Source organism: Castor canadensis, chromosome 3 (assembly GCF_047511655.1).
Source record: "Castor canadensis chromosome 3, mCasCan1.hap1v2, whole genome shotgun sequence".
Taxonomy (NCBI): Eukaryota; Metazoa; Chordata; class Mammalia; order Rodentia; family Castoridae; genus Castor; species Castor canadensis.
This window is the reverse complement of record NC_133388.1, coordinates 175,368,298-175,381,066: the sequence shown is the minus strand read 5'-3', so window position 1 is coordinate 175,381,066 and position 12,769 is coordinate 175,368,298. Positions and strand designations below refer to the sequence as shown.

The window sequence follows — 12,769 nt, the reverse complement described above, 5'->3', positions numbered from 1 at the left end:
TCTCTCTGATATATGTAAGCAACTAATTCCCACTGAGATAGATGGATGTGTCAGTTTTTTCAATTTAATGAAGACTATTAAACTTTGCATGCTCTCAGTGTTCTTTCTGTGCTCAAGTCCTTTTGTAGTTGGTACTGATTAACCAACTCAAATGCTTATATAGCAATTGGGGCAAGAGCAGCCTCCAAAAAGAAAATGCATGCCTCAGTTTGCCTTGGGTTCAATACGTCTTTCCCAGGTGGAGGCAAGCATGCATAGAATAGCTGACCCTGTTTTTGGATTCACAGTATCCCATTATTAGTATATGTTTGTTCAATATTGTTTTCCTAGGGGCAATCTTCCCTAAATTGCTACCTTCTCCATCTGATATTTTTTTAGAACAATGCACAATTAGCCACATTTCTTCATGGAGAACTTTTCTTCAAAGCAAAATGATAAACTTTGCTAGCATCGTACCCCTACAAATAATGCTTGATTGAGACTGCTTAATTTAGTAATTTATTTATCAGCTCAATGATCCCAGTCATCTCTGCATATGTCAACATCCATTTGTTTTGTGAGTATATTGGGGTCAAAATCAGCGTTTCATTCATAGGAATATTTATCTGTACCCACAGATGCATCTGGATCTGCATTTGATATTGCTTCATGCTAATCCATAAGGAACTTTTTCCTCCCTAATTAAATTGCTTTTATATTCTTACAGGGAGATATGTTAATTTGTATTGTTTTGATGTAATTGCTTTTGTTTATTTTTGTCTCTCTGACCAGATTTTAAACTCATAAAGGGAAAAGAAAAAAAGGCTTCAATTTTTTTATAGCCTGGTCTCTTTCCCTTATCCCAATCTCTAATAAATGCTTTTTAAATTTTGCAGTCTTTAGAGCCTGGTTTTAGATAACTATTTGTTAGGTGACTTGCATATTTGTGTATTTTGACAAATAGGGAAATGGTATTAAAAGGGAGCCTAATTCCAGCAGATTAAGTTATACAATCAATAAAAATGAAAGAAGCAGTTCTGAACCTTTACTGTTTGCCTCCAACAATTCCACAGGATCAATGAGTTCCTGCTATCAGAGGTATAGTTAAGAGCTAACATCAGAAGAACAAGCTCAGTGGCTAGGGTAGAAGTGGGGACTAACACCGGTGAGTCCATAGATACTGTCCTGAGACCCTCTCCTGTACACATTTGATGGTTTCACTACTGATATTTCAGTTATGCATATTTGCCATTACTTCATCCATTGCCTTTTCATCACATCTTTTTTTAAAATCTGTCATGTAATCCTATTACTTTGAATTTGTTGAAAGAGTGCCATATTTGTTGGCTGCACCTTAGGTAGAAAGTGTTTTCTTCTAGTCCCGTCTCAGAGGTCCCTATAGTTTTACCTTTCCCTTGGTACTATGAAAAGTGTACTTTAAGGGTGATCTTTTACACATTAGATTGCATAGACAGCCCATCTTCCATTCCTTGTTACAGTAACTCACCTCTATCCCCTTCCCTCGTTCTTGTTCCAAAGTGACTTTTGCACTGCTCCACTGGAAACTAGTAGAGAAAGAAAACATTGAGTACAGCCAGACTTTGCTGATTGATTATTTCATACTTGTGCAACAATTTTCTGTACCAATTATGTCTTTGCAGATGACAGAAACCATTTAGTCTAATGATCATAATAATTAATTTTCATTGTGAAGCAGATTGGTTAATGATGCTGAAGCCTAGATTTCATCATGGAACTAAAACACAAAAACTTGCCCACATTCCCAGAACGTAACTTTTGAGTTTGTTAAACTAGGGAGTGAATGCACCCATTACTTCTCTTATAGAGTCATCTGAGGCAAAGTCAGGGTGAACATGTGAAGAACTGTAGCAGAGCTTTTATATTTTATTGTGAAATCAGATGAGACTCTCAGTGATCTCTGAATAGCAGCATGTGTATCACTTGTGACTTGTTAGAAATGCAAATTTGTGGGCCTCACTGTAGGATTACTGAACCAGAAGCTCAAAGAGTTAAGCTCAATTATCTCAGTTTTCATCAAGCTTCCAGGTATTTCTGATGCAGGTTAAAGTTTGAGAACCATTGGTCCAGATAACAAAGGAGAGATGGTAGACAGGTTTTCTGGACTCTTTAGTGTTTCTAACTTAAGGCTTTTAGGAACTGTGGGGCTTCCCATATTAAAACTCAAGAATAGTATTTGATATACAAGTTAATTATCTAATATTTGGAATGGTAGATGAGTAGGGTAGGGTTTAGGTAGATTCATAACTCGGGATCAAGGGATTCCCCTAATTACCAATATATCCAAAGGCGGAATGGAATAGATCTGATTCTAATGAATTTGTCAGCAATTTTTCATGCATTTATTCATTTTTAAAGAAAATATTTGTAAGGCAGCACTTTGCTTTTGTTTGTTTTGTTTGATTGTTTTTGTAGTGCTGGGAATGGAACCCAGGGCTTTGTTCATGCTAGGCAAGCGTTCTGTGGTACATCCCCAGTCCTTACAGAGCAGCATCTTAGCACAAGACCTCCTCTAGACGTTAAGGTGCCTGCAGTAATCAGAAAGACAAAATCTAGTTAACATTCTAGACTTCAGAGGCAAGGAGGAAGTGAAAAATACAAGTCTGCATCACCATGTGGCATTGCATGCTGTGAAGATAAATGGAAGGTGGAAGGTGGACAGAGCGCAGCTAGAATGTGAATGTTACTATGTTATATAGTTCATAGGAACATTATCTGAGACGAGTAGACACTAAATAGTGTGAGAGAAAGCTAGAGGATATTTTGGGGGAAATATTTCAGGCAGATAGAATGAAATGGGATGATATTGATAGATTTACAAGCTGCAAAGAGAGAACCATGACAAGGTCATGAAACTAATCATGAACTATACTTGGCTGATTCTACTTTATTGTTCTTTCTGTTGTTATATGTCTCTAGAGGATAGTTATCTGAAAAAAAACCTGTGTCTACATATGCTTAATGGCAAGACCTGTGGCCTCCATGCACTTGGTGGCAAAGATACTTTAGCATAATCCTGGCTAGGGATCATGATGGAACTAGCGAGTGATGGATGTTTTTTTGAGAATATGACTGACTTGATCACATCATACAAAAAGCATGGCTATGTAACTCTTGATGCTGTTTGGAGGGAAGACACAGAACTTCCTTGTTTTAACTATTGTCCTTATTGACATAATTTTTAAATAGCCATTGATTGAGTACTTGCTATGTTCCAAGCTTTGAGATAAGTAAATTCTCCACACTTCATCCATCCAGAACTTATTTTTGTTGGTTATGGTGATCTGGAACATACAAGGACATGAGCTGCAGAAGGGCAGCAATTTTACCATCATTTTCCTCTTGAACAACCTGGAGTTGGATCACAGTAGGTACACAGTTGTTTAATGAAGAATGAAAAAATGAAGGAATGAGGTAATTTCTGCAAGTCACACAGCTAGCAGGTGATAAAACTGTATTTGAATCCAGTCAATGCATTTCCAAAGTACTATGTTGCACTGTGAATAAAGCTGGAATGGAATGAGGAGGAAAGAATGGAAATGTGAAGGGTGAACCTAAGAGAAACTATAGAAGAAGCAACTCATCCAATGCTACTAATGAAGCAAAATTAGTGGACTTCCTTTTCATGGCTGATCCTGCCTTAAACTTTCTGTGGATAAACAGAAGACTAACAATGCTAGTTTCTTCCTCTAAAACAACATACTGAGCTCTACGTCAATGGAGCTAGAAAAAATAAAATATAAGAATTAGATGGCAAAACTAACTCTCATGGAATAATGTTTGCAATGCAATAGGTTAAGTGAGATGGCATCTCATTTCATACTGTCTACTCTAGGATTTGCTGTCTTTAGAATTACAAACACAAAACTCATGTCTATGTCTTAAGAAAATCATATCAGTATGAGAATGACTTTCATGCTAATTTTAATGTTTTACTTACTCCAAATTGCCAACATTTCTAACTTGTTGAACTGTACCATCCAAACACAATGTAATACTTTGAATGTATAGAGTCATCTTTCATTTTTCATTTTCTCCCCTTCCCACCATTGAAAACCTCCTCTGCTCTACCCTGCCATCTTCTGTTTTCTCCTTTCTTCCTTTGCCCTTTCCTCTTCTCCTCTCCCCTCTCCCCCTCCTCTTCTCTCTTCCTTTCTCTTAATTTTATTTTTCTCACTCTTTGGTTCCTTTCTCTTTTCTTTTCCCATCTTCTCCCTTTCCATTTTCCCTATTTTTGGTTTTTACATTTTCAAGTATGTGATTATAACTTTATACATCTTCTGTGGCTTTGGTAGACATAACTACCCACTTTACACATGAGAAAACTAAGTCATTGGAGACATGTAATTTGTAAATTTGTGGTGAAGATGGAAAGAAACCCACATTTCCTGACATCAAGTACCTTGTGTTTTATGACTTGTCCACAGGTCTTAAGGCAAAATCTCAGATTCAACCATGGGTACTGATTACCACGTGTGATGGATAATAGTACACTCATTAAGGAAAGTTGAAAGAGAATACAGTCTTGCTTGGAACTCCTTGCTGACTTAATGTTTTAACTTAGGTAGGTGACTTTTCATCTATATTATGGAAATAATAGTGGATCTTCATCTATGAGGGCTTAAAAAGCCCTTCATAAAAACAGAATTTTATTTAGAAAACATATATTTGTGGAATTAAATGAACTTGAGTTCCACTGCTGTTGATATTCAAGACATCAAGCATCAGGAGTGTCAATCTTTAGATAGCATTTCCTGCCTTGCCTTGAGCAAGAGTGATGAGATTGGTGCTGTATTTTTGCCAGTAGGTAGTACTAACAATTTGTATAGTGTTCCCAAATTTATCCAGAAAGGGGGAAAAAGGCATGTGTGGATTATTTGTGGGAGAGAAATAAGCTCTTCAGATTCTGTGGTCAACCAGGAGTCTTTAACTAGAGGCATGTTTTCAGGCTCTATGATCTGCCTATCAACATAGTCTGTAAACAGTTAAAATGTAATGATATGAAGAGCTTTGGTCTGAGAAAAGAAGAAGAAAAAAAGAGGAGTTCATGTCATATCATATGATTCCCCAGAATAATTAGATTACCAACAACTTCAGATCATACAATAGCTAGTTCTAGGCCATTTTCTGAGGAACATGCTTTTATATCAGATAACTTTTTCCAAAAGATACTGTAATAGTGAAGCTATGTTTGGGAGAAGAGCAGCAAATCACGCTCATTACTTCTCATGTTGTAAGTGTTGTCATTATCCTGGTTCTAGTAGGCTAAACGTTTTATAAGCAGTTAGTTCTTATTGGAACAATGTCCCTGTATAATTTTAGGAATTGAAAAAAAGAAAACTAATACCTGGGATACCTAAAGTGGAATATTTCGTGTGCAGAGTAGTTACTTTCCAAACCTGTTCTAATAGGAAGCATCTGAGTTGTAAAAGAACCTTGTTAATTTATAAGAAAGTGGTTACAATGCCCACTCCAATTAAAATGATTGGTTCCATTAATGGGAAGTAGAGTCAGCATCATCATCATTATCTGCTTTCCCCAACTGCCACCCTTTAAAAAACAAAATAAGTGAAACACGACTCACTATTGTAATCTGGAGGCAGGGATGGCAAAGTGAGGGAATTCTGATAGACATTGTTGTAGTTCCCAACTCTTGTGATGCAAGGGGTTGAGCTGGAAGCAATCATTTGGCCATAAGGACTGTCATTCAAGTCTAGTACAAATGCTAGGCATAAAAGCCAGGCTGAGATAGGAATGCAGAGATCTACTAGAGTTTTTGCTAGTTACTCTTTAAACCTTGCGTTATTTCAACTGTATTATGTGTTTTTCTTCTTCATGCATTAATAGAGTTAAGTATTATTTGCTCAGTGTTTATAGAATTTTCAATCTTGGTCCAGATGAGGATAGTACTTCTCTTCTCCTTTTCTCCTGCTGGTGGGTGGGCAGGGAGTCATCCTCATTTGCCTATCTGGCAGTACTATTGTGAGTTATATTTATTGACTGGAAACTTGGCAAGTCTAATATTTTTTCTTGGTAACAAGACACTACCCTCAATTTTTACTTCCAAGGTTCCACAGCAGCCAGGTGGAACATAAATCATTAGCTTACTGAATAATGAATATATTATAAACCATGACTTAAAGCTGTTCATTTACAGTATATTAAACCAGAGAAATGGTTTAATGAAATCCCAGCTTTCTACAGTAGAATTAACTAAATCAAAATGAGACTTGTTTTTGGTCAATTTCATTGACCAAAACTCATTCAACTTTCCAAGATCTAAAAATTAGCTTCCTGTCTTGACTGTTTGGAATTACTTACTGTCATCTGTTTCAGACGTTAAAGGATGTGATTTAATATCAGCAATGAGGCCCCTCTTCCTCATTTGGCAGGTGTTAATTATTTAAACACTACTCATTTTAATTTGCTTCCAATCACTCTTCTGAGTGATTTGCTTTGCAGGTTTCATTATGTGCATTTATTGAAGAGAAAAAAACCAAAATAAAACAAAGTCTCTCAAGGAAGGGAGACTGAAACCCTGGAATGGCACTAAGAAATTCATTGATAAGTGGGGCGAGGCAAGGCTGTAATTCATGTGTTATGATCTTCATGATCTCTGCTGATGGAATATGATATACAATACATCATTTTTATCTTCTTTGTAATAAAAAGTTGCTCTAGGCACAAAGCCTTAGGTTTCTGCATGCTAATGATACTGGCTGCCTGGAGAAAGCTGTTGCATTTCCTCTTCTGTCAATTAGAAATGAGCCCCAGACATCCAGAGGAATTGAAAATATAGGAGGGACATTTCTGTCAAGGAAATGACTTCTTCCTTACATTCTAGGCATCATACTTTTTGTCAATTCTTGCTGCTTCATTCCCTTCAGCTAAACGAGCTTCTGCTCATGATGACTCTTGTTATAAACAGCCCTGGGCTTTCCTTCCCCCTCACTCAGAAGCTTCTCAGAGCTTCTGTGCTAAGATGGTGTGGCCCTGTGTGTGCTCATATGGAAAATCGGGTTAGCACTAGACAGAAATGCTGAAGTCATGTAAGTTGGGCACTAGTCTAAGTGTTTGATACAAAACTTCTTCAAGAAGTCTAAAATCTAAACTTGAAAAGCAGAGGATAAGGAGGAGAAAGAGGTTTCATAACCCCCATGGGAGAGGAGAAACTGACAAGGGAGGAGGTTTTTTGGGTTTTTTTTGAGTGGTACATAGAAAAGTAATTTCATCTCAGTGCGAAATGGAAAAGGTGGGTGTTTGTTTAGATTGAGGCCATTCGGTAATGATTTTAACACTCATTGGAATCTCCTAGCCAAAGTATTCCAGGGACAAAGTCTGTAATGAACACTTATCCTCCCAATTAAAGTTTCAGTCCCAATGAAAATGTTACCTGATATCTTACTTCTCCTGTGTTCTGTGTTTCAGTCTTCACTCTGTTTTTGCCTTCATGATTGGTGGCCTAGTTCATCATTTTCTCAGTGAAATTATTCTCACTTTAGAAGCCAGCAACACAGCCAAGAAGGCTGATCTTCTCAGTAGGAATCTAGATCTAAAAGATCACAGCAAAACAAAAAAAATAAGGACATTAATGTGAAATGGGTACTGTTTTGGAAGGAGTGTGGAGAGCAAAAGGAGAGGGTGATGGGATAGTAAGTGTAATCAAAGTACATTATATTCATGCATGAGAATAGAATAATGAAATAGACTTAAAGATGTAAGAAAAGGGGGAAGAAAGAATAAGAAAGAGTAATAGAGAAGGTGAGTATAATCAAAATACATTATGTGAATGTATGGAAAGATCATAATAAACCCCATTATACAATTAAAAATAAATAAATGAGTAAGTGAAAAAAGACTCAGTTTTATCAAATTTATCTATACTGTAGTTCAGATTTACAGGCCAGAAGAAACAACTGAATTTCTGGGGAAAGATAAAAACCAAACCTTTATTTTCTTGACTGAGTAGAATAGGGAATCATGAAGTCTTCACAAATAAAATGTTAATAAACAAAAGATCATAAATGTTTCATGATCCATTTATTTCAGTTAGTTGTTTCCTAACTCTGAGACAAATTTTATTTTAGTGATGGAGGGATGACATTAGGTAACGTAGTGGCAGAGGCACGTAACATGGATTGTGCTTTGTGATGAAAAGGATAAAAGCTTTGCCTGTCATATCTGCCCACAGGTCTATGAGCCTGTGAACAGAGCATGGGAGTCTTCATTGGAAATCATCACAAGATTTGGCATGGGTGGGGCTCATGTTGATGAAGAGAAAAAGGAAGAGAACCAAGGCCTTTGGGAATATTTCCACTTTCTGTCTTTTGCTCATTTATTCAATAAATGCTAACCAAACTCACATGCTGTATTACATGGGGCGGTACTTGTTGAAATGAGACACCTCACAGTCTGGTGAATCAGACAAATGTGTGAGCAAAGAATTAATGAAGGTGTGCCACATGAACTGTCACTACAGTTTTCTAGAAATGTTTCTAGAAGAGAGCAGCAAACTCTCTGGGATGTTTAGAAGCTTCTTTGAGTTGGATATAGAAGTAATGAGTAGGTGTTCATGCTGTAGTTATGGAGATAGGTTGGGGTAACTGATGCTTAAGGGTATCCTAGGCATTCTAGGGACAGAAAGCTTGGGATAGCACTGATGAAAGGAACAGACAGTGCTCACATTTTGGAGTAGGGTCAAGATGCACCCATATTGTGTAAAGCTATGGTTTAAGAACTTTTCCCAAAGCTTGTTTGATCCTGTGGAAGATCTGATAATGGGAAGGGTTGGCATTGGAATTGAGTATTAAAAGATAACTTGGAAGACAGAAGGTGAATGAAATGGGAGACAGTGAAGAGACTTAAAGCAAACCAGCTGAGGAGATAATTGTATCTAATCTAAGGCATAGGCAGTTAGTATTCCATCTGAAACCATGAAAGATCCAAGATTTTTCCTACTTGCAACCTAACAAGTCAGTCTGCCCCAGTTTTGTATATAAATACTGACAGCAGACATAAGATCCCTGGGTTAGAGATACAGATGTTTTATTACTCACAGCAAAAACAGCAGCCAGATACATGCCATTTACCAGTTTCCCATGTACCTGTCACCCCACAGAGTGACTTGATGAGGGATGTGTGTTACCTGACTGTGAAGTGAGGTGTACCACAGAAGAAGACCCCAAATAAGGTTATTGGCCTATCTTTCCATCCTCCTGTCAAGAACAAGAGATTACTCATCACACTAAATATAAGCCTGTCTAAGAGACAGGAGAGATCATTTCCAGGTTTACTCCTTGGGATGTAATCCAATGTCTCTGAAGAAATGCATCTCTAAGTGTCTGGAAATATATGCCATCACTACCTGTTTGTTGCATAAAGATGTTCTTTGCTTTGGAACCCCACTTTGTAGGAACATGAAAAATCCATATAATATTTGTTTCTAACATGAAAATGGAGGAAGGGCTAAACAACTGAAGTTTGTGAAGAGTATCTGTTTGGTTGGGGTGGCAAACCTACAAGCTGGTTACTTGGGGAGAAGTTGGAGAGGGATGTTGAGGGAGGCTCAGCTATGACTGAGGTTTCTAATTTGATAGACCTGGACTGGGGGGTATGGCTCAAGTGGTAGGGCACTTGCCTAGCATTCGAGAGGCCCTGGGTCCAGTTCCTGGAATTGTAACAACCTAGATCTTATTAATCAAGGAATAAAAAAGAAGTAATTCACTGAAGCTCACAAAGATGCTATTTGATCATTCAATGTGTCTTAATGTCAATTGATATGAATTTCACATAAAAATAAAATGTAAATTTGGAAAAAATGATTTGCCATAGACCTGCTGGTAGTGGGTAGTAATAAGTGGAATATCTTTCTTCTTATTTTTTTGATAGTAGTGGTGGGAAGTGGGTGTAGACCCAGGTGTGAGTTAAAGGGTTCGAGTTAGTTTGTAACAAAATTGACTCTGCCTGAAGATATTATGAATTTCTTTAAGTCACCACTTTTTAGGGTCTGCTATTACACAAATAGAAAGTAGAGGCACAAGGAGTAAAAGTTCTATATGTTTTGTAGACTCAGGTTTTTTTTCTAGTGGGTGTTGTGGGATCCTAATAGAAAGAACTAAGAGTTACCTATTCACTTAATTCTTCTTTTGGGAATTGGGCTTCAAAGGAAACATGAACTTGCCTAGAGCCGAGTTCTGAAAACATCTTCCATCTCCCAAATTTCAATAGTAGCCTCAGTTCTTACTTCCTCAAAGAGACTTTGACAGGCACCTCATATGTGAGAAATGGCACAGGGTGAGAATTGACCTGTCCTGTAAGAGTTTCTGAGGAGCTGGGGAGCTGGTTTCCTTTTGGCAGATGTAGGGGCTGGAAATACGGGGTTGTGTCATACATTTCTATGAGGTAGGTACAGCAATGTGTGGTTAAAAAGAACCCTGGATCAGAGTTAGAAGGTCAGAGTGACAGTTCAGCTGCATAGTTGACCAGCCATGAAGGACTGAGATACTGCTAGGTTTCTTGAGCCTTTGCTCATGTTTATCATGGGGACAAAACTGCGCGCTCTGTAGTACTTTGATGATCAAGTGACAAGCACTTGATACACTGTAAAGATCCTACACTTACGTATTATTATTAGTATGACTACTATTGCCATTTCATTTGTATCTGAGTTCTACAAATATTCAGTGAAGGTGTTTAATATTGTGCATTGAAATAGGAAATGTTGAAGCAGTTTTGTGAAATGAATGTCATGAATTCTTTGTTGAGGTTCCTCTATTGTATATAGAAAATTCCAGAAATCTTATACCTAAATCAGTAGAAGGCAAATAGAAAATAACCTTGTAAATAAGTAGGAAAGTCACGTAGTTTAAAACATGAGTTCTTTTTTGGAAAAATTAGGTTTTTTTCCCCCTGGTTCACATTTACTTTTAAGTGGAAGGCTTCTTTTCTTTGGGATGTACGGTATTTAAAATACTATTTTATTACTCATGGTATCAAATGACTGTATATTATCCAATGTGCAAAAAGTACTCTGTCTGAATTGTTGTTAAAATGTCAATTATGATTGCATCACTTTAAAAGTTAGATATTTAATCTGAGAAAATAAACTAAGTATGTCGCCTCCTCCTGTGTTACAGGGATTTGAGAGTTCTGACTTCCTTTTTGATATACAACTACTGGCTGCTGAAACCACGAGACTATACTTGATTCTAATGTAATAAATCAAACCCTTGTTACAACTTGTCTTCAAAAGTTCACATGCTTTTCCTCTTTAGTCAGTTTAAAACATTACAAGCCACCCTTTATCTTTAATTATTGCTCTTTTATATACTAATTGCATAGGCCAGCATTGGGTGAGTTTATGCTTTTGATATTGCTTGACCTTCTGAGTCTGCACATTTAATATCATGCCAGTACATGGAGTGAAGTTTGGGAGCACAGTGCCATTTGGCTTCCCAGGTATAAGAGATGAGGGCTAAGACAACTCCATTCTGGTGTTTGGAGATCCTAAGAAGAAAGGGGAGGAAGGCTAAATAATAGAGAAAGCGCGCTTCTTGGAGAAGGATGGAGGTACATAATGTTAGCAGTGCAAAGGATCAAAGTGATCTTTTAACCTGAAGCGACAAAGAAATTGATCAACTGTAGTCATGCAATCAGCTTGTTTATTGTTGGATGAGAACCCTGCCCTGAGTTGAATCTTGACCATTTTTGTGTCCTAGGTTGTGTTCTTCCTACTTGAAGCTACAGAAAGAGCTCCAAAGAGGAGAGACCCAAATGGCATGAGAAATGTCGACTTAGAGGTGTTAATGGAATTTAGCTCATATTTCATTTCATGGAAAGGAGATCAGTCAATGTTATGAACTACTAAATGCGACTAGATTGCTTAAGAACTAGCGAAGATTTACAAACTCCTTGGGTTATTTCCTCTGAATTGCAGAAGATTTTTATACAGTCCTTGTAGTTCAAGGCATGCTGGGTTGAATAATGGATCAGATAGGTGATTTTATACTTTTTCTGGTTCCCACCTGTTAAAACTTCATAAGATGCAGCTCCTTTCTTTGCAAACAAAGTATTTTCCTAATAATTTAGATAGTACCTTTCCTTGGATATTATAAATTCTTTCTGCTTGGGACTTAAAAATAGCAACTTGGCTAGTTGCTGGAGTTGTGAGAATAATCACGTGAGTTCTAAACACCTGGAATCCTCATCAGTTCTTGGGAAACACTGCCACCATTGTCCACTGGCAGTGTGAGCTAATTGTAGAGTTACTGTGCAATAACCTTTTATTTGGGTCTAGTAAAATCATAGCTCCATTGGAAAGTATGGTGCTTGCACATTGGATTCTTGCATCTGCTCAGTAATTTCTGCATTAAAAAAAGAAGAGAAATAGAAACTTTTTTCTACTGCTAACAGAAGAAAATGTATCTATTTATACTTAAAGGGTATGGGTAGAAAATTTTTAAGTAAGGTTAGGTAGTGTATGTCCATATGTATAGAGGTATGAGGGCATATAGTTCTACAAAGAAAAAATGAAGCTTGGAGGGCCTAGAACCCAGAGTGTGGAGGGAAGGAGATGCACAGGAAATGTGTTTGCTTCTAATAAGGAAGGCTTGCCTCCATCTGATTTCAACATCATAGGCAGGAACAGGGCAACATCTGAATTTCCTCACAGCTGATACCATAGTCTCTTTTTCAATGTCACCGGATTGATTGGTCATTAAGATGTCTTCTCATGTTCGAAAAAATATACAGC

General features: G+C 37.3%; 1 long non-coding RNA gene across 1 annotated transcript in view; it reads left to right on the top strand.

The window, feature by feature from the left end:
* Window positions 1-12,769, top strand: part of LOC141421721 (uncharacterized) — a 110,706-nt gene that overhangs the window by 70,860 nt on the left and 27,077 nt on the right. The gene's annotated exons all lie outside the window — the stretch shown is intronic.